General features: G+C 39.5%; 1 pseudogene; it reads left to right on the top strand.

Annotated features, from left to right (window-relative positions):
* Positions 1 to 13,206: 13,206 nt before the first annotated feature.
* Pgam1-ps12 (phosphoglycerate mutase 1, pseudogene 12) lies at positions 13,207 to 13,970 on the top strand (annotated as a pseudogene).
* Positions 13,971 to 24,798: the final 10,828 nt, after the last annotated feature.

Here is a 24,798-nt window from a genome sequence, read left to right as displayed (position 1 = left end):
GTCTTCGCATTCTAGTTCTCACACCAGCAAAGTTCCCAAGTGTGTTAATTTTCCCTACGTTAGAAGATGTCTGATGATAATTATTTTAGTAAATTTTGTCCATTTACCCTTTAAGCTGTGAGCCTAAACATAATAAACATACCCCTCCTTTTCCCCTTGTAATTAAGAATTGATTTACAAGGCTGCCATGGACAGTGTTTTTTGTCATTTGCTACTTTGGCTGAGAAAAAGCACTAAATTTCTTTACTCTGGGCAATTAGTATTGGTGGATAACATCATTGATTTAAATTTGCAGAATGTCAGTTACTTTAATTGGTCTCCTTTTCTTAGAGAAATAAGTCAGCAGTTATCACAAAAGACAATGAGGATAGAGACAATACCACTCATCTAATTCTAAAACTGGCATGTTACTGCTTTTAAGTAACTTAAAAACAGCCAACATCAACAATTCAATTGAAAGCTCATTCAACAGGAAGGAATTCATGCCTGTCACTGTAAACCTAGCCAATTACTAATGGTTGCTGAGGTCATGGACCCTAGAGGAGAATGTACTACTACCATTTCTTAAACCAGTATAATCCACAACCTATTTCTAAATACATATCCTTATACTCACAGGTAACTGTAGCCCTCAGTCCTCATCAAAAAAGCTTCTTTTAGCAGCAGATGGAGACTACTACAGAGATCCACAACTCGTCAAAATGCGGAGAACTGTCCAGGGAGATCCCCATCCCCAATTGATACAGTACAATCCCTGTATTCAAGGCTCTTACAATGTTGGGGACAGAAAGATTGTCAGAACTAAAGAATTGGGAAGTCTGTTGCCATATAGTGTCTTATATATGTGACATGGAAGCTGTACCCATGAAATTTCAACAATATAGTCTCCTAAGCAAGATCTGTACAATGATGGCACCAGATGACATTCAAACATGGGTGGATGGAGGAAATCTCACAATAGCCACCCCTGGATGAAGAGCTACAATCTATATACATGTGCTTGTGTGTGTGCATGTGTTTGCAATTTATAGAAGGGGTCATGAATTTTGCTTTAATTTTGTAGTTTTTAGACAGGGTTTCACTATCTGTAGTCTCAGTACTCTTGAAACTCAACTTGTTCACCAAACTGAGCTCAAACTCATAATGATCCTCTTGCCTCTGCTTCCCTAGTACTGGAACTAAAGGTGTGTGACATTGTGGCCAGCTTGAGGAAATGAATTGAAAGGCAAGTGGGGCATGAGAAGAGTTGTAGGCAGAGAGGATGGGTTGTTAAAAATAATGTAATTATAGTACTTATATAAAATTCTCAAAAATGATATCTAAGTCTTTAAAGTAAAAATATTAACATGTGCATGTGAAATAAAGCATAGCTAAATGTAAACTTGAAAACTTGTGACAAATCCTTCACCTATAAAACCTTTGGTAAGCTATTTCTTTCACTCCTCCCTCTTTCTCCTCCTCTTCTTCCCTTTTCTCTTTGTTGATGGTTGTTTCTGATGCACAAGGCAAATTAAAGAATGCATCTGCGGGGGATTTAGCTCAGTGGTAGAGCGCTTACCTAGGAAGCGTAAGGCCCTGGGTTCGGTCCCCAGCTCCGAAAAAAAAAAAAAAGAACCAAAAAGAATGCATCACTATTTATCTTATTAACATAAAAGCATTTTTAAAAAATCTAGACCCCCTACATTCCCACCACCATTTAACTGTATCATTTCATGGCTTTCAGGAAACCGAAAGGAAGGAAGGGAGAGAGGGAGGGAGGGATCAAAGAGAAAAAGAGACCTCCTGGAAGGAGATAGAAAGGTCAAAAGGCTCATGGTGTTAAGGAAACTTACAAGATTTAGCAGCTCAGAAAATAACAAGAATGAGATGTACCTCTCCAAAGTTATATTAGTGGTAAACAACTCAGAGTGGGGAACACCTGCCAGACCCTGCCACCCAAGGATAGATCTTTTGGGGGAGTATTTAAATGCTGGGGGGCATTTTGGTGATAAAGCTACCTTTGAGTCTCCTGTAATTAAGCCATCTTGCATGCCTCCATCAGTAACAATCAATTCATTGCTTCAGCAACCTAGACTTAGGTGTAACTATAGCTTTGGTCTATTGTGAAAGACAAGAGGATGCCTTCTCTGAAATGAATAGACAATAATTCATGTTTATTCACCTGTCCTAGGAAAAGACATGCAACACAGTGGTTGCATGTATGGCTCCTTGGGACAACTGCAAAGACTATCAGGTTAATGAACTTATTTTTTCCATTGTGGACAGTTCTGCTTGATATTTTTCATGGTTGACAAATGTATTATTGGTCCATAAATGTTGTGCTTCTAATTTTGTCTCTCATAAAGATAAGCTGAAATTGTATTCTATGCTACATTAGAAATTGATATTATTTAGAAAGAAGGTCATTGAAGATGTGATTATGGCATACATTAAGTTGAAGTCACAATGGTATAAAATGGTCCTTTAATTCAATTTTACTGGTGGCTCTTGCAAAAGAAGCAACAGAATGAAGTATCCCATGTCTAGTCAGAGGAACATTAAAGACTGCAGTCAAATTGCCACAAGTCAAGAAACCTCTCAGAAAACCAGAAATCAGACCAACAAAAAGTAATACTTCTCTTACAGAGACTTTAGGGGTACCCAACTCTAATAGCACCTTGATTTGATTCTTCCAGTCACCAGAACTGTCAAACAATACATTTTTCTCGGTTTGGCCACTCAGTTTGAAGTACTTTGTAGCCCTCAGGAACCAGTCCATCAGGGAATCAGTACATCATCTATGTCCAGTTTGCAGTACATGCTCAAGGGTAGCATATTTAAAGATGATAGGCAAACTACTGGGAGGATGGCTCAGTTAGTGAAGTGGATGGACTTTTTATGAATATATGGACCTAAGTGTGAATCCACAGCATAAACACAAAAAAATTGTAACATGCACGCACCTATAATTCCAGGGCTGGGAAAGCAGAGACAAGAATGCTTGGGACTTACTAGCCAGATAATCTTGCTGAGATAGTGAGAACTAAGTTAGATGAAAACCCCTTTCTCAAAAATAAAGGTGTTGTAGTGACGGTTCAATGGTTACAAGCATCCCAATACTCATGAAATAAGCATGGGACCTATGCAAATCCTGTGACTCTGGGTCCAAGGGAGGCTTGCTATCTTCCAACGTACTCAAAATAAGAATCCACATTCAGGGAGAGACCCTGTCTAAATATACATAAGGAAAGAGTAACAGAGGAGGACACCCAATTGTGAGCACATTGTGCACATATATTTGCAAGCACACATAAACATATGAATGATTGAGTAAATTAATGAATGAAGGAGTGGATTTTAAAAACAAAGGTAGAGAGCAATAGAGGAATGCAGCTGATTGTGACACTGGCATTCATATGCTCACACACACATGTATATACCCTGAGCACATGTATACACCACACACATATAAAAGGATGAGTCACAGAGTCAAATTTTCTCACAAAGAACAACCACAGGGTTAAATCATCCAGAACTTGAATCTTGAGAGTTTATATCTAGTAGCTCCTCTAAACTGAGACTCCGTTAGAATCTTAGAATCACATAATCTTAGCATGTTTAAAGGATTTAGGAGATTTTCCTTTTCTTTTGAGACACACATCAGGGCTTGTGACTTTAAAAGACATTGAATGAGGCTCTCTTCCCAGAGTGTGCAATACCCAAAGTATGCCCTATTGATTCAATTCCACCTCTAGTTACTGGATTGTGATAGTTTCTTTCCTAGGAAACAATGATGAACCAAGGACTGTTTAATTTGCAAATTATGCTAGTTAGCCTGGGAAATCTTCCAGATTTATTGATATTTTAGTTTGAGACTACTAAAGATCAAACTCTTCTTAATACTTAAAGAAAGAGACTCAGCACATAGTGTCTCCTCCATAAATCTCTGTCAGTTTAGCTAAGGAACCAAGACTAGCAAGAACCAGGCAGAAGGATAGGGTAAGCTGTTCATGCTGCAATAACAAAATACCTGAGAATGAGTCATCTGTAAGAACCTGGCTTTTTTCCCCTTAGTTCTAGGAAGTAAGAAGCTCAAAGTGCTGAGAAATTAGGTATCCAGTGACAGCCTATTCTACATACAAACCCTTATGTCTTTCCATGATAAAATACAAAAGGGATAAAGAACCTAATTAGCACTCCAGAACCCCTTTCCCTTTGAGACAGGATCTCTATCTCAGGCTGGCCTGAACTCCCAGCCAAACCAAGAATGTCTTTGAACTTAATATCTCCATGCCAACACCTTCCAAATTCTATGATTTCAGATGTGTACCATCAATTCTGGGTTGTTTTGTTGTTGTTGTTGTTGTTGTTGTTGTTTGTGTGTGTGTGTGTGTGTGTGTGTGTGTGTGTGTGTGTGTTGCTTGGAATCAGGCATCATGCATGCTAGGTACTCTTTCAACTAACAACCTCAGGTGACTTTTAGAAGTTACTACACCCATCCATCCATAAGAGCATAGCTTTTCTGGTTTAATTACCTGCTAAAGTCCTTCTCTTCTAATACTATTGCTTGGTAGATTAGGACTAAACAGGGATTTTTGGAGGAGACAACATAATTTTAACCATAGAAGATGCATGTGTGGAAGACAAAGAAAGAAAGTCAATCCAAGGAAGACTTAGTCCTAGAACTTTATTTAAAAGAAGCCTTGAGAAAAACCAAGGTCTATCTGATTCTGATAGAAACATGGGACTGTAACATGGGAGCAGAAGGTCTCTTAGAAGCCTCATTCTTTTTACTCCTTCCAGTTTAGTTAGCATTTGTGGACACGATAGTGTCTGCATCATTTCACCTTATCTTAGAACCTCTGCCAACTATTGCTCCTTCTCCAGCCATCCTCCTAAAATATCAAAGTTGGATAACTGTATGTGATATACAAATGCAACTTAAAGCACACTTTCTATTGCCGGCCCCCACCTCTTAGCTTCAATCACATGCAACTCCTATGTCCTATGATCTTCTTTAATAGAAAATGCTAGAGCTGCCATTGCTAGTAAGAATTCATTTTGAAATGTATACCTGGTGTAGATTCCAATATAATCCAAAAAGCAATATGTGAAATCCACCCCTTTTGTGTATTCCCCACAAAAGAGGGCCAAGTGCTTTTGCAAGGAGTCTGTACCATTTAAAGATGAATAATGTGCCTTTTCAGACAGAAGTGTAAGGAGAATTAGAAAGTATCACATCTCTGAAGAATGAGAAGCTGGAAATAATTCTCTGTAGCCCATTGTTACAGCTTAGTACCTAGACTCTTAAAAACTTTTAAAAATCTTTGCAATAGTCAAGAGCTGTTTGGAATTTAACCATATTTACTTTCACAAAAATGTACAAAGATATTCCAACTATTGCCAACCAATTGATTCAAAGCAGTAGAATGAAAATAAATTTGATGTTAACTTGCTTTTTAAAAAAATAATACCTGTGGGACAATATAAAAAATCCAAAACTTGGTGGTCTGCTCCATGATGTTATATAGGTTGTATTTTTGGGGGTTGTTCATTTGTTTACTTGCTTGTTTATCAGACACTGTTTTCTATAATCAAGGGTGGCCTCAAACTTGATATGTAAGTATGGATGACTTTGAACTCTTGATCTTACTACACCCACCTCCTAAGTGCTAAGATTATGGGCATGTGCCACTATGTGTGCATGTGCTCAGGGCTTTTGATATGGTATTTTAGTAAAGAATTCTTTTTCATCATGCATATGAATTCCACCAACCATTAAACCAACCAATCAGAACATCAGTAAGAAAGCTGACTCCATCTGTGAAGATGTTGCCCAGAAATTGGGTCCCAGGTCATAAAACCTTCCCTAGCTTTAGGGTAGTGATACCCAAGAGACACAACAAAATTTCTTCATCACCCAAGAGCAAAACAATTATTAGATATTGCTTAACTGCAACCCCCAACCCTACTCTATCAGTTACTTTTCTGTTTCTAGGATAAAGTCCTATGACCACAGCAACTTATAAAAGAAATAATTTCAGAAAGATAAGATTCCATCATAGCACAGAGGCACGGCAGCAAGGAGCAGGCATGACAACAGGAAGCTGAGAACTCATATCTTCAAATGCGAGCAGTAGGCAAAGAAACTGAACAGAAATTGATGTGAGACTACCAATACCCTTCCTCAGTATTTCCTCCCACAAGGTTTCACCTCCCAAAGGTTCCAGAATGTTCCCCAAACAGTACTTCCAAATGAGGAACAAGCATTCAAATATCTAAGCATCTCAGGAACATTTATCATTCAAACTACTACACCCACCAACATCCAATATACAATAAATGCATTCACTGCTTTATATTTCTCGATAGCATTGATCCCCATCAATATCCCTTATCTTATTCCTATTCATCATCCATTCCTTACAAATAGAATATCCATTTGCTGAGAAAAAGGTTTTTGTTTAATTTGTTTATAACTGTGACCTGGCACATAAAATTGTGTCTGATACATTCTAGATGATTTGTAAATGTTTGTTGAAACATTGGCTGTTACAAACATTAGTTTTTACTACATTTGTTTATTTGTGCATGTACATATGTGGTTGTGCACACGTGCAGGTCAGTGGGAACTTATGGGAGTTAGTTCTTTCCCTCCACTACATGAGTTTCAGAAGTCAAACCAAGATTGTCAGGGTTGATGGCAACAACTTTTACCCACTGAATTATCTCACCAGTCCTGATACAAATGCAGCAAGTTCATATGTTAAACTGAGTCAGACCAAAGAATGTTCAGACTTACTCTACTTATTGATAAGAAAGCTAATTTAATTTTTGACCAATTTTATCTTATTGAAGCAAAGACTTGATAATGATGAAGGAGAAAAATTCACGATGAATACTTTATACTCTTTTTACATGTATTTTTCTTCATATATATATATATGCATGTATATATAGAGAGGAGGAAGAGGGAGGGCGAGAGAAAGAGAGAGAGAGAGAGAGAGAGAGAGAGAGAGAGAGAGAGAGAGAGAGAGAGAGACTGACTTGTGGGGCCTAGACTGACTTCAAACTCATAATCTTGAACTTCTGATCACCCTGCTTCTACCCCTCAATGCTGGAATTTCAGGTAACACTTGTCTCTTACTTGGGAATATATTATGTTGATCTACCTGATAATATCTGAATGATAAGCAGTATCTACCTTTTTTTCCATAATCTAGCTTCTTCTCCCAGTTTTGTGTAGTAACCCAGGTGATTCAATGACAGAGATGGGGAAGGGAGTCTTTGACTCAAAGAACACAGGAGTAGGTGACATTCTTCCAGAGAACAGGAAAATACCTAAACCCTAATTCTAGACACTCAACTAGGAGACCTCTCTCACCTAGGCAGAGATCAAAGTTACTTTCCCACTTGGTCTATTTACTGCAGAGCACAGAGCAAGAAAAAACAGTGCACATCTACTTTTCTAACCGTAGGTCTGTGCTGCAGATGTGGTGGTAGGCACCACCTTCATTAAGGCTCCCACTACATGGACCCTTGGCAAGTCTTTATTGAGATGGCAGGTTTACAGTGCAAGAGGATCCTCTAGGAAAGTGGAGTCCACCATCACTGAAGTCAGGATTCTTTTAGACTTCAGGAACTCTAGGCCCTCTTATCCACACTTCCAACATTAGCTCTTCTTTTGTGCTTCCTACACAAAAATTATCCAAGATGCTTTAAGATACAGACACACTTGGGAGACCAAAACATGTTTGGGGCTATATAGTGAGTTTTGGCAAGCCAGGTGTGAATAATCACACCTCCTTTTAAAAAAAAGGCATGGTGGTTTATATTTGCAATCCCAGCTCTTTGGAGATGGAGGCAGAAGGCTCTGGGGTTCAAGGGGAAGGAAGGAAGGAAGGAAGGAAGGAAGGAAGGAAGGAAGGAAGGAAGGAAGGAAGGAAGGAAATAAGGAGGGAAAGAAGGAAAGAAGGAGGGAAGGAAGGAAGGAGGGAGGGAGGGAAGGAAGGAAGGAAGGAAGGAAGGAAGGAAGGAAGGGCAAAAACAACCTACATACAAACAAAACACCCTAATAAACAGATCAAAGGAATTTTTAAGTAACTTACAGTGCAAAACTGAAAAGCAGGATTGTTTGCACAAAAATTCATTAGGAATTTCGATATACCAGAGTATTAAATCAAGTGCAGAGCCCTTTCTAATTGGACCCTTGTACAACTGCAGAGGCTTCTGGTCCACGAAACCAGCCCTGCATGCCCCTTCAATTCAGTAATTATTTGGTTTGATTATGACTAAGATTCATTAATATTTTCTGTATGCACTTAAGTTAAAAAACCTTGATTTTACCATAGGGAAAAAGAAAATACAAAAGATTTTTACAATTGACTTTTTTAAATTGCAACTGACACATGCTTCCAAACTTATTCTAGTGCTCAAAACCCTCACTCTGGTCGCAGCCTCCCCAGGGTGAAATCATTATGACAACATTCTTAAAAAAGCCTTTCAACCCATACATAAGTTATAAAATGTAGTCAAGAATCCCCTTTTGATTCCCCTTTTTAAAAACAAAAATGGCATAGTTTCTCATATGGAAAATTGATATGATTTGAAGTTTTATTACTCATAACTCACATGAAATTTAAAAGAACTCTAAACATGATTATTGCTGAATGTAAATTTATTGTCACAGCAATAGAATTCATTATGATTCCTGAAAAAAATTAAATTACTGTCAACCAGCTTCCTCTTCTCCTAAGCACTTAAGAAAGAAAAGCAAGTACACTGCTCTGGCAATTTCATCTTGAAGAAAGGTTCAACCCCCAAACCAGCCTAAGCATCTTAGAGAGTCTATGTGCCCTCTCCCTTCATGGTACCTAAGATCTTACTCAGAAGTATATCTTAAACAGATATTCTTTACTGCCCTGAGTTATGATGGCCATGGTTATACATGGAAGATAACTGAAACCTCCTTTTCTTCTCTTCTTTCTCTTCTATGGAAACCTAGTTTCTTCCTAGATAAGGATGCATGTTTCCAGTTTGAGTTCTGGAAGCCAGTGGGTGGTGCTATGTGGGAGAATGTTTGACATGTCCTTATATTCACAACTCATAGGTTCTCCCTGACCTAGATCTTCCATGAGACTATCCAATTAGTTGTTTATGGTGGGGCCATTCAGATACAAGAAGTGAGGTAACCAGAACCCTCTGAAAATACAGCATCTTGGAATATCATCACTCATCTTGACCCAGGATGTCACCTGCAGCTACATCCTGAACCTGAAGACAGGTATTTGTAGAAAACATTAATGATTTCTTCTTCCCTGGGACTTTAGTGGGTTCCAGAAAGGACTTTCTGGAGGTTGCTCCTGGTCCTCTGGCCAGATCCCCTAGCCCAATGGTTTTCAACCTTCCTAATGCTGCAACACTTTAATATAGTTCCTAATGTTGTGGTGACCCCACCACCAACAACTATAAAATATTTTCCATTGCTACTTCGTAACTGTAATTTTGCTGCTGTTATAAATCATAATGTAAATATCTGATATGAGACTCCTGTGACAGGGTCATTCAACCCCCAAAGGCTGAGAACCAGTGTCCTAGATGTTCCTTTATGTGTTCTGTGCACCTATGCTTTGATTCTAACACCTCGCACCTGTAGCTGTCTTTGAGGAACTACCATTTCACTGAACCTGTGAAAGACCCGATAGGTGTATGTCCATAACTATAGCCCCTCTCATCCTTGAAAGCTTTTAAGAAATAGCTAACTGGTACAGAATTATGAAAATTCCAAACCCTTATTCTAAGAAAAACAAACTGAGGTAAAAATCAAGGTTTCTAATCTAACAATGCTATGGATTTACTTTGAAATGTTCATGTGAGAATGCTTCTTCCCTAGATGATGGTTCTTTTGGGCAAAGCTGTGAAACATTTAGGAAGTGGAACCTAATGTGGGTAGTAAGCCACTAGGAGCTGTCCAATCCTTGAATCGTCTACCCAGGTCTGCCTCTAGCTTGAAGTCTCTGTTTCCTAGTTAAGCACAATGTGAGGAGCCCCCAGGTTCTCCCTGCCATGCTCCACTCTACCAGGACTCCCATTCTATGATAGGCTGAAGTCCTTTGGAAAATAAGGTCAAATAAGCCTTTCCTTCCTTGAATTACTCCTGTCAGGTATTTTGACACTAGAACCAGGAAACAAATGTACCAGGGAATGAGAAAGGGGTTGAGATACCACCTAAACTCACCACCATTGACTTCTCCAGAATACTTCACTGGTTTCTTCCATACATACTCCTTCATAATTAGCTTTACCCAAATGATTTTTCATCCTAGCCCATGCTCGGAAGGAAAGGCATGTGTAATGATGATAAAAACACTGGTAAGTAAGCTGACTCTTAACGTAGTCTGCAGAAGAGGCAAAACATCATCCAACTTTCCACAGTCAGAGAATAATAATAGATCATCAACCCAGCAGTGATTCATTCCTCCTATTGTTAGAAAACATTTATTAAGCCCCAAGTGAACCAACACTAGAGCAATTCCTTTGTGGTTGTGGTGGTTTGAAAAAGAATGGTTCTATTGGCTTGTAGACTTGGATGCTTGTGGCCTGTTGGAGGAAGTACATCACTGGGGGTAGGTTTTGGGAGGTCTCTCTCTTCCTGCTGCCTATCCATCAGGATGTAGAGCTCTCAGTTACCTCTCAACCCATGTCTGCCCCTGTGAGCCTGTTTGATGTCATGCTTCACACTATGATGATGATAATGGCCTGAACCTTTGAAACTGTAAGCCAGTTCCAATTTCATGCTTCCTTTTATAAGCACTGAGGTGGTCATGGTATCTCTTCACCACAGAAGAACATTGACCAAGACCAGGATATTTTAACATTTTGTATGCTTAGTAGTTATTGTCATCTTGGCTGATTATAAGGCACTAGAGGCAGGTAACAAATCATTTCTCCCTGAATCACAAGGCCTTACACAAGGCCTTACAGCTCAGGACATAGTTTATATACTAGGCCATAACACCATTGAGAAATGTTTAGAACTTTCACCAACTCTAGAAAATATTCATCTCACTGACTATCATTTGGGGTTTTAGCAGCAGAAAGCAGAAGAACAAAGGTGAATGGAATTCTGGAGAAAATTTAACAAGGGAATATTTACACAGGTAGGGGTGGAGAAAAAAAGACCAACAATGAAGGCAAGCAAGTTGGAACTTTTAAGTGGGAGAGAAGCTGATATTATTCTTAGGTCTAGGGCGAGGGAGGGGGGAAAAGGAGAAACCATGGGAACCTATAATCTAGAAAATGCTGCTAGACAGGAGCCAAGGACTCCAGTAGAATAATATCACTGCCAATATAATGGAAGTACAGACAAACACTATGTTTTTCCCTTCAGCTCTCAGATCTCTTCCTAATGACTTGCTGTGGGCAAACACAGCTAGAAGGTACACCACAGAGAGACTTGAATGTTACAATCTAAAGAAGTCCAAATCAGTTTGGGAAAGCTACAGAATGATCTGGAAGGACAAGTGGGAAATAAACTTAACATTGAACAATAACTCGAACCCTACACTAGGCATGGCACTTGACTCCAGTTACGAGCAAGTCCTAGATAATGCTAGCTCTTATTCTAGCAATTTGCATCAGAATGTTTCATATTTACCATTTCCCATCAGTGTACCCTCCTACCTATATCTCTGTTTTTTAGGTTCCAAGATGTGTGCCTCCTTTTGCTTCTAGATCTGATATTATTTCCAAATCTCTTTTATGTGTTTACCCTTTCTTTATAAGGTCCCAATGACAAATTAAAGTACTATTCCATTGAAGTTCACTCTGGGGAACCTATGAATTTATTGAATTTATTTTAAGAGCACAGCTAAAGGTGTGCCTACAGCTGCTTCACAGGGAAGTTTTCATCTGTGGATGATGGCTTCCTCATAGCCACAGAGGCGGAATGCCCCCACACCAGTTACCTTCCCATGGTTCATATAATCCAACATCTCCTGAGACCACAGCCCATTTACAATTAGGGCCCACTTACACACAAATGGCTGGGAGATGCAGAAGAGATGAGCTTGAATGTGAGGTAAGGGTTTGAAGTCCCTTCCATCTCCACCTTCTGTGGAAACATTAAACAGTCAACATGCCCACTCCTGATGGTCTTTTGCAAGCAGGCACAGCTAATCTGATGAAAATGAAAACTATTTCTCTCAGAGGTCCATGTTTGTATTTTCCCTAATTTATTGTACCTCAGTTGTCAGTGGGTTACTGGATCTCGATGAGCAAGTCTCATTTTGGGAGTTTCTAGGAGAAATTTTCCCACAGTTGATTCAGATTTATGGTGCCAGCCCCAGCCACTCAGCAGCCAGTTGCTCAACTGCTAAAAATTCAATATTCAAAAATAATAGGGCATTTTTATAGTCAGGAGTAGACCAACTTAAGACAATGCCTTTGGTATGGTGCATGTACACAAATTTAGAGGATTTTTAACTTTTAAGGGGTAATCTATTAGAAATAACTTGGCCTAAATTTTGTGTGTTTATAGCTAACATAGACTAATCAACAAACTTCCTTTCTATGTAGGGAATGGGTCTGATTTTTCTAAAGAGCAAAATAATGTGAACAGCCTTCCAGTCTCCATCTGTGCCGAGAGCTAAGGCTGTCCTATAGCCCTCCATACCCAAATCCTACCCTGACTAGAGAGAGCTGGTCTCCCAGGAGTGCTCTCACCCCTAAACTCACCAGTGAGATCACCACTTTCATTCCAATAGTTGTCCAAAGAGAGACCCTCCAGGAGAACACAGGGCACAGCAACTACAGAGCAGCCTGGGATGCAATCCTTCTGGTCTCCATCTTAGTTCTGGTCCCAGAACTAAGGCTTTTCCAAGCCCTTCCTTACCAAAATTCCACCTGGAGAGATCTGGTCTCCCAGGAGTGCTCTCACTCCTAAGATCACAGGCTCACAGGCCCACAGGAGGGACAAGCTCCAGTCAGAGACAGCAAGACCAACTAATACCATGAATAACAAGATAATGAGAGGCAAGCTCAAGAACCTTATCAACAGAAACCAAGGCTACTTGGCATCATCAGAACCCAGTTCTTCTACCCCAACGCACTTGAAAAGCAAGATTTAGATTTAAAATCACATCTCATGATGATAGAGGACTTTAAGTAGGACATAAATAGGAGAATCTCAGCAGTCCTCAGTTGCTGCTGCATCCTCTGCCCATCGCCATGGATGCCTACAAGCTGGTGCTGATTTGACATGGTGAGAGCACCGGGAACTGGGAGAACTGCTTCAGCAGCTGGTTACATCTACCTGAGCCCAGCAGGCTTCAAGGAGGCTAAACACAGCAGGCAGGCAATGCAAGATACTGGCTATGAGTTTGACATCTACTTCACTTCTGTGCAGAAGAGAACAATCTGGACACTCTGGACAGTCCTGGATGCCACTGACCAGATGAGATTGCCAGTGGTCAGGACTTGGTGCCTAGATGAGTGACACTATGGGGGTCTAATGGGTCTCAATAAAGCCAAAACTGCTGCTAAGCATGGTGAGGCACAGGTAAAGATCTGGAGACAATCTTACAATGTTCCACCTCCTCCAATAGAGCCTGATAATCTATCCCTTCTACAGCAACATCAGCAAGGATTGCAGATATGCAGACATTGCTGAGTACCAGCTACCATGTGAGATCCTGAATGATACTATTGCTAGAGTACTGCCCTTGTGGAATGAAAAAATTGTCCCCCAGATTAAGGAGGGAAAAAGGGTCTTGATTGTTGCCCATGGCAACAGACTTTGGGGCATTGTCAAAAATCTGGAGGGTCTCTCAGAAGAGGAAATCATGGAGCTGAACCTGCAAAGGGGTAGTCCCATTGTCTATGAATTGAACAAGAACTTGAAGCCCATCAAGTCCATGCAGTTCCTAGGAGATGAGGAGACTGTGCAGAAAGGCATGGAAGCTGTGCCTGCTTAGGGCAAGGTGAAAAAGTGAAGGCAAGGAGGCAGACTCCTACCCCAACATCCTCCCTGCCTGTTCCTGCTTCCTGCACTCTGCCCTGCATCTACCACACTGACTACATCTTTAGGATCTTCAGTTTAAGTTGTAGCTGCAGATGGGGCTCCCATTTTTTTAATATTTTATCCTCTGCACTTTTAGGGGTGCAGGTTCTTGGTACCCTGTACCAGGAGTATTGAAGGATAGTAAGTGTAATTTTTCTTAGCTCTTTGTTTACTAAGAGTCTACTTAGGAAAAAGTCAGGGAGGAACTGCACTGTGGTATGACCAACGAGAAGAAGCTGCAATCCAGTTTTGCCCCTGGAACCTGTCCTGCACTCTTCTCAAAATTAGGTAACGGGGGGCATAGTAATTCCAGTGTAGAGTGAAAGTAACATCATGGTCATTAAAAGACCCTAGTTTCTCTTTGACCTTAAATGAGTGCTGGCCCTAGAAGGTTGGGAACAATCTTGTCAAGTCTATGTGTTACATTTACTTTTACAAAAAAAGTGTGTGTGTGTGTGTGTGTGTGTGTGTGTGTGTGTGTGTGTATCTATATACATATATATATATATGTATATATATATCGCATGCCATTCCTCATATCAAATGGGATAAACTCCTTGTACCTCTTGCTGTGTTTGGATCCCTTTGCCTTGTTCTGTAGAGGTAAAGTACCTCTTGATCACGTCCAAGTTTCTGTCTTTTACTGTCTACATCATGTTCCAGCTGCTTGACACTACTGTATGGGTTCAGAACTCATTCGGCCATAGCAACTAAGTCTCTTTCCAGATCAGTATAATAAAGGAGTGATGTGTAATTAGAAAAAAAGAAGGACATAAATAACTCCCTAAAAAAACACAAGAGAGCACAGGTAAACAAGTAGAGGCCCTTGAAGAGAAAACATAAAAATCCATTAAACATTTACAGAAAAACACAACCAAAAAGGTGAAGGAATAGAAAAAAAAAAACATCTGGGATCTAAAAATGGAAAGAGAAACAATAAGAAATCACAAAGGGAGACAAACCTGATGATAGAAAACCTAGAAAAGAGATCAGGAGTCATGGATGTGTAAGACCCGACCTGAGTCTTAATGACCAGGAGAGTCCTATGAATGAGATATGGGACCAGGGATCAATGCAATAGTATGAGGATTATTATTATTTCAACAAGTTGGGATCTGCATAACTCCCTAGGACAGGCGACCCTGAACAATCCTTAAAGTACAGTTTTATACATTTCATAAAGAGCGAGTTACAGAGATGGAGATTGAGCATAGTGGAGCATTAGTGAGCTCAATCAACCCTTAGGTCTCTATAAACAAGGGCAGAGCTGGAGTCCTTGAAATGTATTCCTTTAGGTAAAGTTGAGATAGTACTGCTGTGAGGGCAGGGCTCCTGGTGACTTCCAGGAACTGCCCCAGAAGTGATTGCTGCACTCCCTCCTGGATGGGAGGGGCTGTCTGAGGCTGGTGGAAAAATACTAGCTCTCACAGATGCAAGCATTACCAACAGACTATAAAAGATAAAAGAGAGAATCTCACAGGCAGAAGATACCATAGAAACCATTGATACAATAGTCAAACAAAATGCAAAATGCAAACAGCTCCTAACACAAAACATACAGGAAATCAAGGACAAAATGAGAAGATCAAACCTAAGGGTAATAGGTATAGAAGAGAGCTAAGATTCCCAACTTAAAGGGCCATTATCAACAAAATTATAGAAGAAAATTTCCCTAACCTAAAGAAAAAAATGCCCATAAACATACAAGAAGCCTACGGAACTCAAAATGGATTAGACCAGGAAAAAATTCCCATCACATAATAGTCAAAACACCAAATGAACAACAACAACAACAACAAAAAGACAAAATATTAAAAGCAGTAAGAAAAAAAGGTCAAGTAACATATCTAGGCAGACCTATCAGAATTACACCAGACTTCTCACCAGAGAATTTGAAAGCCAGAAGATCCTGGGCACAAATGCCAGCCCAGGTTACTATATCCAGCAAAACTCTCAATTACCATAAGATGGAGAAACCAAGATATTCCGTGGCAAAACCAAATGTATACAAAATCTTTCTGCAAATCCAGTACTACAAAGGAAAATAGATGGGAAAACTCCAACACAAATAGAGAAACTACAACCTAGAAAAGGCAAGAAACTAATCTTCTTTTAACAAATCCAAAGGAAGATAACCACACAAATATAAGTCCACTTCTAACAACAAAAATAAAAGAAAGCAATAATCACTTTTCCTTAATATCTCTTAATATCAATGGGCTCAATTTCCCAATAAAATGACATAGGCTGGGCTGGAGAGATGGCTCAGCAGTTAAGAGTAGTGACTGTTCTTCTAGAGGTCCTGAGTTCAATTTCCAGCAACCACATGGTGGCATACAACTATCTGTAATGGGCATCTGATGCCCTCTTCTGGTGTGTTTGAAGATACCAACAGGATAGCCACATAAATTAAATAAATAAATAAATAAATCTTAAAATAAAAAGACAAAGACTAACCGACTGTATATGTGAACAGTACCCAACATTTTGATGAATACAGGAAGTGCAACTCAGGGACAAAGATAGACACTACCTCAGAGTAAAAGGCTGAAAAACAATTTTCTAAGGAAATAGGTCCAAGAAACATGTTGTAGTAGCTATTCTAATATCGAAAAAAAATTGACTTTCAACCAGAAGTTATCAAAACAGATGAGTAAGGACACTTCATACTCATCAAAGGAAAAATCTACCATGATGATCTGTCAGTTCTGTACATCTATGCTCCAAATGCAAGGGCAACCACATTCATAAAAGAAACTTTACTAAAGTTCAAAGCATATGCTACACCTCACACAATAATAGTAGGAGATTTCCATACCCCACTCTCATCAATGGACAGACCGTGAAACAGAAACTAAACAGAGACAGAGTGAAACTAATGCAAGTTATAAACCAAGGGATTTAACAAATATGTATAAAACATTTCATCCTAAAACAAAATAATATACCTTCTTCTTAGCACCTCATGGTACCTTCTCCAAAACTTACCATATAATCGGTCACAAAGCAGGCCTCAACAGATACAAGAAGATTCAAATAATCCCATGTGTCCTATCAGATCACTACAGACTAAGGCTGGTCTTCAATAACAAAAACAACAGAAAGTCCACACACACAGGGAAGCTGAACAACTCTCAATGATAACTTGGTCAAGGAAGAAATAAAGAAAAAAAATTAAAGACTTTTTAAAATTTAATGAAAATGAAGTCACAACATACCCAAACTTATGGGACACAATGAAAGCAGTATAAAAGGAAAACTCATAGCTCTAAGGGCCTCCAAAAAGAAACTGGAGAGAGCATACACTGGTAGCTTGACAGGACACCTAAAACCTATAAAACAAAAAGAAGCAAATACACTCAAGAGGCATAGATGGCAGGAAATAATCAAACTCTGAGCTGAAAGCAAACAAGTAGAAACAAAAAGAATGACACAAAGTATCAACAGAACCAAGAGTTGGTTCTTTGAGAAAACCAAAAAGATAAACTCTTTTTTTTTCTTTTTTTCGGAGCTGGGGACCGAACCCAGGGCCTTGCGCTTGCTAGGCAAGCGCTCTACCACTGAGCTAAGTCCCCAACAAGATAAACTCTTAACCAGAATAACTAGACAGCACAGAGATAGTATCCAAAATAACAAAATCCAAAATTTAGGGAGATATAACAACAAAAACTGAGGAAAATCAAAAAATTATCAGATCCTACTAAAAAAAAAGCCTATATTCAACAAAACTTGAAAATCTGGAGGAAATGGACAATTTCCTAGACAGATACCAGATACCAAAGTATTATCAGGATCAGATAAACCATCTAAGCAGTCCTATAACTACTAAAGAAATAGAAGAAGTCATTAAAAGTCTCCCAACCAAATAAATGCCAGACCTAGATAGGTTTAGTGCAGAATTTTATCAGACCTTCAAAGAAGACCTAATACCAATACTCTTCACAATATTCCACAAAATAGAAACAGAAGAAACACTATCCAACTCATTCTTTGAAGACAAAATTACACTTATACCTAAACCACACAAAGACCCTAAAAAGAAAGAGAACTTAAGATCAATTTCCCTTATGAATATTAATGCAAAACTCAATAAAATTCTTGCAAACTGAATCAAAGAAGACATCAAAATGATCATTCACCATGATCAAGTAAGTGGTCCTCAACCCAGGGATGCTGGGATGTTTCAATATACAGAGATTCATCAATATAATTCAATATATAGACAAACTTAAAGGGGAAAAACACATGATCATCCCATTAAATGTTTTATTTGACAAAATTCGACACTTCTTCATGATAAAAGTCTTGGAAAGATCAAGAATTCAAGGCCCCTTCCTAAACATAGTAAAAGCCATATACAACAAACCTAGCCAACATTAAATTAAGTGGAGAGAAACTTGAAGCAATTCCACTAAAATCGGGGATTAGACAAGACTGCCCACTCTCTCTCTCTCTACCTACTCAATATAGTACCCAAAGTCCTACCCAGAGCAATTAGACTACAAAAAGAGGTCAAAGGGTTACCAATTGGAAAGGGAAAACTAAAAATATCAATATCTGTAGGTGATATGATAGTTTATTTAAGTGACTCCAAAAACTCCACCAGAGAACTCCTACAGCTGATAAACACCTTCAGCAAAGTGACTAGATATAAAATTAACTCAAACAAATCAGTAGCCTTCCTCTACTCAAAGGAGAAATAGGCTTAGAAAGAAATTAGGGAAATGACACCCTTCACAATAGCCACAAATAATATAAATTATCTTGGTGTGGCTCTAACCAAGCAACTGAAAGATCTGTATGACAGGAACCTCAAGTCTCTGAAGAAAAAAATCGAACAAGATGGAATGACCACCCATGCTCAGGGATTGGCATTATTGATGTTGTAAAAATGACCATCTTGCCAAAAGCAATCTATAGATTCAATGCAATCCCTGTCAAATCCCAGCGCAATTCTTATTGGAGTTAGAAAGAGCACTTTTCAAATTCATTTGGAATTACAAAAAACCCTAGATAGTGAAAACTATCCTCAACAATAAATGAAATTCTGGGGGAATCACCATCCCTGACCTCAAGATGTATTACAGAGCAATGGTGGGAAAACAACAACAACAACAACAACAACAACAACAACAACAACAACAAAACAACAACAAAAAAAAAAACCTGTATGGTATTGGTACAGAGATAGGCAGTTAGATCAATGGAATAGAATTCAAGACCCTGAAATGAACCCACACACCTATGGTCACTTGATCTTTGATAAAGGAGCTAAAACCTTCCAGTGGAAAAATGGCAGCCTTTTCAACTGGATCTGCATGTAGAAGATTGCAAATCAAGCCATGCTTATCTCCTTGTACACAGCCCAAGTCCAAATGTATCAAGGAACTCTACATAATACCAGATACACTGAAACTAGTAGAAGAGAAAGTGGGAAAGAGCCTCAAACACAGAGGCATATGGGAAAATAATGGTTCCTGAAAAGAATACCAATGGCTTATGTTCTAAGACTGAGAATCGAGAAATAGGACCTTATAAAATTGCAAAGCTTCTGTAAGGCAAAGAACACTGTCAATAAGATCAAACAGCAACCAACAGATTGGGAAAAGATCTTTACCAACCCTACATCCAATAGAGGGCTAATATCAAATATATACAAATAAACCAATAAGTTATAACTCCAGAGAACCAATACTATTAAAAATTGGGTATTTTTAATAAATAAATGAAATGTTCAACATCCTTAGTCATTAGGGAAATGCAAATCAAAACAACCCTGAGATTCCACCTTATACCAGTCAGAATGGCTAAGATCAAAAACTCAGGTGATAGCAAATGCTGGCAAGAATGTGAAGAAAGAAGAACACTTCTCCCTTGTTGGTGGAATTGCAAGCTGGTACAACTGCTCTGGAAATCAGGATGACATTTTTAAAGAAATTGGACATAGTGATACCTGAGGACCCATCTACAGCAATTCTGGATATATACCCAAAAGATGCTCCAACATATAACAAGGGCACATGCTCTACTATGTTCACAGCAGCATTATTTACATTTCTAGCCAGAAGCTAGAAAGAACCAGATATTCTTTAACAGAGGAATGGACACAGAAAATGTGATACATCTACCCAATATAGTACTACTCAGCTATTATAAACAATGACTTCATTAAGTTCTTAGGCAAATGTATGGAACTAGGAAATATCATCCTGAGTGAGGTAACCCAATCACAAAAATCACACATGGTATGCACTCACTGATAAATGCATATTAGCCCCAAAACTCTGAATACCCAAGGTACAATTCCCTGATCATATTAAGCCCAAGAAGAGGGAAGACCAAAATGTGGATGCTTCAGTCCTTCTTAGAAGGGGGAACAAAATACTCATGTAAGGAAATACAGTGACAAAGAGTGGAGCAGGGACTGAAGGGAAGGCCATCCAGAGACTGTCCTACTTGGGGATCCATTCCATATGCAGCCACCAAACACAGGCACTATTGCTGATGCCAGGAAGTGCTTGCTGACAGGAGCCAGACATGGATGTCTCCTGAGAGGATCTGACAGAACTTTATAGTTACAGATGAGGATGCTTGCAGCTAACCATCAGAAGGAGCATGGGCACCCCAATGGAGGAGTTAAAGACTGAAGGAGCTGAAGGGGTTTGCAACCCCATAGGAAGAACAACAATATTAACCAACCAGACCCCCCCCCAGAGCTCCCAGGGACTAAACCACCAACCAAAGAGTACACATGGAGGGACCCATGGCTCCTGCCATATATGTAGCAGAGGATGGCATTGTCAACAGCATCAATAGGAGGAGAAGCCCTTGGTCCTGTGAAGGCTCATTTCCCCTGTGTAGGGGAATGTCAAGGTGGTGAGGTGGGAGTGGATGGGTGGGAGGGCAAGTGTCCTCATAGAAGCATGAGGAGGGGGTGAGAGAGGGGGGAACTGGCAAAGGGGATAACATTTGGAATGTATATACATAAACTATCCAATAAAATGCAAAAAATAATGCAAACAAGACTTTTTTAGAATGTATCCCTCCATTAGGAAGTGGGAATAGATAGCTACAGAACTCTCTATCATGTGACTGTTGATACAGGAATTCTTAACACTATGTAATGCCAAAGAGAAAAGTGTAATTCACTTATCAACTATATGTGATTCTGTAATTTACTTATCTACTGTTATATGAAAAGGGGAATGGAATCATGCAACATGGCTCAACATAGGGTGAAATAGGAACTGTCTACTATGGTTAGCTGCTGAAAGAAGGTTAAAGACAAACAAAAATCACAATAGAGGCAATGGCTTTAACATGTACTGCTCACAGATTTCAGTGAAGTTCTGGCAAGTGTCACATCAGGACTACACCATGAGATATTTACAATCCTTTAAAAAATAAACACACACCTTCCAGAAAACCAGAAAGGCTGGTCTACAAACCTTCTCCTCTCCCTTTGTTTCTCCAGTCTTGTTCCCAGAATTTCAACAGAATACCAGTTGCAGCCTTTCCTCCCCACTGCCATATCTCCTACAGATCCTACAAACCATCCATCCCCTTCTATCTTTCTTCCCATCCAGCATGTCTGTTTCCTTTCCTCCAACTCCAGCAGATACCTCCTGACTTGAGGTCTCCATCAAATCCCACCCTTCAGAGTTCAGGGAATCCTGTGCTAGAGGAGGCAGTAAGTGTAAGAGTCAGAGGTGATGGAGAACACCAGAACAAGGCCCTCTGAATTAACTAAGCAAGGCACGCATGAATTCACTGAAACTGAAGCAGCAAGCACAGAGCTTAAGTGGGTCTACAACAGGTGCTCTGTGTATATATTATAACTATTAGCTTGGTGAAACTATTAGCTCCTTATAAATATAAGGAGTCCTGACTGAGAATGAATGAGTGGGTCTGTCTCTTGTACATGCTTTTGGGACTCTATCCTCCTCTTGGGTTGCTGTGTCCAACTTCGATATGATAGTTTTTATTTCACTTTATTATATTTTACTTTGTCAAAAAATAAAATACAATTTGAAAAAGTCCTTTTGTATGCAGCAAATTTTATCATTTGTGACACAGAAGTATAAACAGTGTTAAGTCAGTAGGAAGTCAGTGACTGATTTTCACCAATTGTCCAAAAATCTTTTTGTTTGCTTGTCAATGTGAACAAACACCATCCAACAATTTCACTAACCAAATGATTGTACCCAGAAATCAAATACTTTCTCAAGAAAACAGGTTGCAGATTGTGATTGCTATTTGTAGCATAAAAGCATCACCTGATCAAAAGGTTTCATATTCAATGTTTTTGGTAGTCATAAAGAGATAGAATGCAGATCGATCCATCCTTATCACCCTGTACAAAGCTTAAGTCCAAGTGGATCACGGACCTCCACATCAAACCAGACACACTCAAACTAATAGAAGAAAAACTAGGGAAGCATCTGGAACACATGGGCACTGGAAAAAATTTCCTAAACAAAACACCAATGGCTTATGCTCTAAGATCAAGAATCGACATATGGGATCTCATAAAACTGCAAAGCTTCTGTAAGGCAAAGGACACTGTGGTTAGGACAAAACGGCAACCAACAGATTGGGAAAAGATCTTTACTAATCCTACAACAGATAGAGGCCTTATATCCAAAATATACAAAGAACTCAAGAAGTTAGACCGCAGGGAAACAAATAACCCTATTAAAAAATGGGGTTCAGAGCTAAACAAAGTATTCACAGCTGAGGAATGCCGAATGGCTGAGAAACACCTAAAGAAATGTTCAACATCTTTAGTCATAAGGGAAATGCAAATCAAAACAACCCTGAGATTTCACCTCACACCAGTGAGAATGGCTAAGATCAAAAACTCAGGTGACAGCAGATGCTGGCGAGGATGTGGAGAAAGAGGAACACTCCTCCATTGTTGGTGGGATTGCAGACTGGTACAACCATTCTGGAAATCAGTCTGGAGGTTCCTCAGAAAATTGGACATTGAACTGCCTGAGGATCCAGCTATACCTCTCTTGGGCATATACCCAAAAGATGCCTCAACATATAAAAGAGACACGTGCTCCACTATGTTCATCGCAGCCTTATTTATAATAGCCAGAAACTGGAACGAACCCAGATGCCCTTCAACAGAGGAATGGATACAGAAAATGTGGTACATCTACACAATGGAATATTACTCAGCTATCAAAAACAACGAGTTTATGAAATTCGTAGCAAATGGTTGGAACTGGAAAATATCATCCTGAGTGAGCTAACCCAATCACAGAAAGACATACATGGTATGCACTCATTGATAAGTGGCTATTAGCCCAAATGCTTGAATTACCCTAGATCCCTAGAACAAATGAAACTCAAGACGGATGATCAAAATGTGAATGCTTCACTCCTTCTTTAAATGAGGAAAAAGAATACCCTTGGCAGGGAAGGGAGAGGCAAAGATTAAAACAGAGACTGAAGGAACACCCATTCAGAGCCTGCCCCACATGTGGCCCATACATATACAGCCACCCAATTAGACAAGATGGATGAAGCAAAGAAGTGCAGACCGACAGGAGCCGGATGTAGATCGCTCCTGAGAGACACAGCCAGAATACAGCAAATACAGAGGCGAATGCCAGCAGCAAACCACTGAACTGAGAATAGGTCCCCCGTTGAAGGAATCAGAGAAAGAACTGGAAGAGCTTGAAGGGGCTCGAGACCCCAAAAGTACAACAATGTCAAGCAACCAGAGCTTCCAGGGACTAAGCCACTACCTAAAGACTATACATGGACTGACCCTGGACTCTGACCCCATAGGTAGCAATGAATATCCTAGTGAGAGCACCAGTGGAAGGGGAAGCCCTGGGTCCTGCTAAGACTGAACCCCCAGTGAACTAGACTATGGGGGGAGGGCGGCAATGGGGGGAGGGTTGGGAGGGGAACACCCATAAGGAAGGGGAGGGGGGAGGGGGATGTTTGCCCGGAAACCGGGAAAGGGAATAACACTTGAAATGTATATAAGAAATACTCAAGTTAATAAAAAAATATTATTTAAAAATTAAAAAAAGAGATTTAACTCATTTAACACATCTTATTTGAAATTTTACTCTGTGCAGGCACTGAGCTGTAAAATAAAATTGTCCTAGAAAATTGCTATGAAGAATTAAGAATTCAGATCATGGATCTCTCACAAGCCTGGCAATTTGAATTTGTACCAAGTTATACTAAAACCAAAATTAAACTGATAGTCATGGGATGGATAATAACATGTATCTTTTAATAAGAAGTATGGAGCTGGGGACATGGCTCAGTAATTTAGAGTGCCTGCTGCTTTTTCAGAAAACCAGAGTTTGGGTTCTATTATCTATGTCAGGTGTCTTACAATCTTACAGCCACCAGTCCTGGGGATCTGACCTCTAATGTGGTCCTGGGTGTATGGGTGTGTGTACCTGCTGAGAGAGAGAGAGAGAGAGAGAGAGAGAGAGAGAGAGAGAGAGAGAGAATTTTATTTGGTTTAAGAGTTTCTTTTTGGACAACAATGACACAGCCCTCACCCCCCAACCTCACCCCCATATTATAAAATGCTAAAATGCAGTACAAAATAACCAAAAAGTTCTAAAGCCAGGCAATCCACACTCCTCAAAACATGACCCTGGAGATAGAGTGACAAATTCAAAGATTTCCACATTTCATGCCTCATCCTGAAACAGTTTTAAGACAGTAAGTTTGTTTTTTATTAGACCATCTAGGAGGGCTTAATGTAATTACAAGGGTTC

The sequence above is a fragment of the Rattus norvegicus genome, chromosome X (assembly GCF_036323735.1).
Source record: "Rattus norvegicus strain BN/NHsdMcwi chromosome X, GRCr8, whole genome shotgun sequence".
In the NCBI taxonomy this organism is placed as follows: domain Eukaryota; kingdom Metazoa; phylum Chordata; class Mammalia; order Rodentia; family Muridae; genus Rattus; species Rattus norvegicus.
This window is presented reverse-complemented; position numbering and strand designations above follow the sequence as displayed.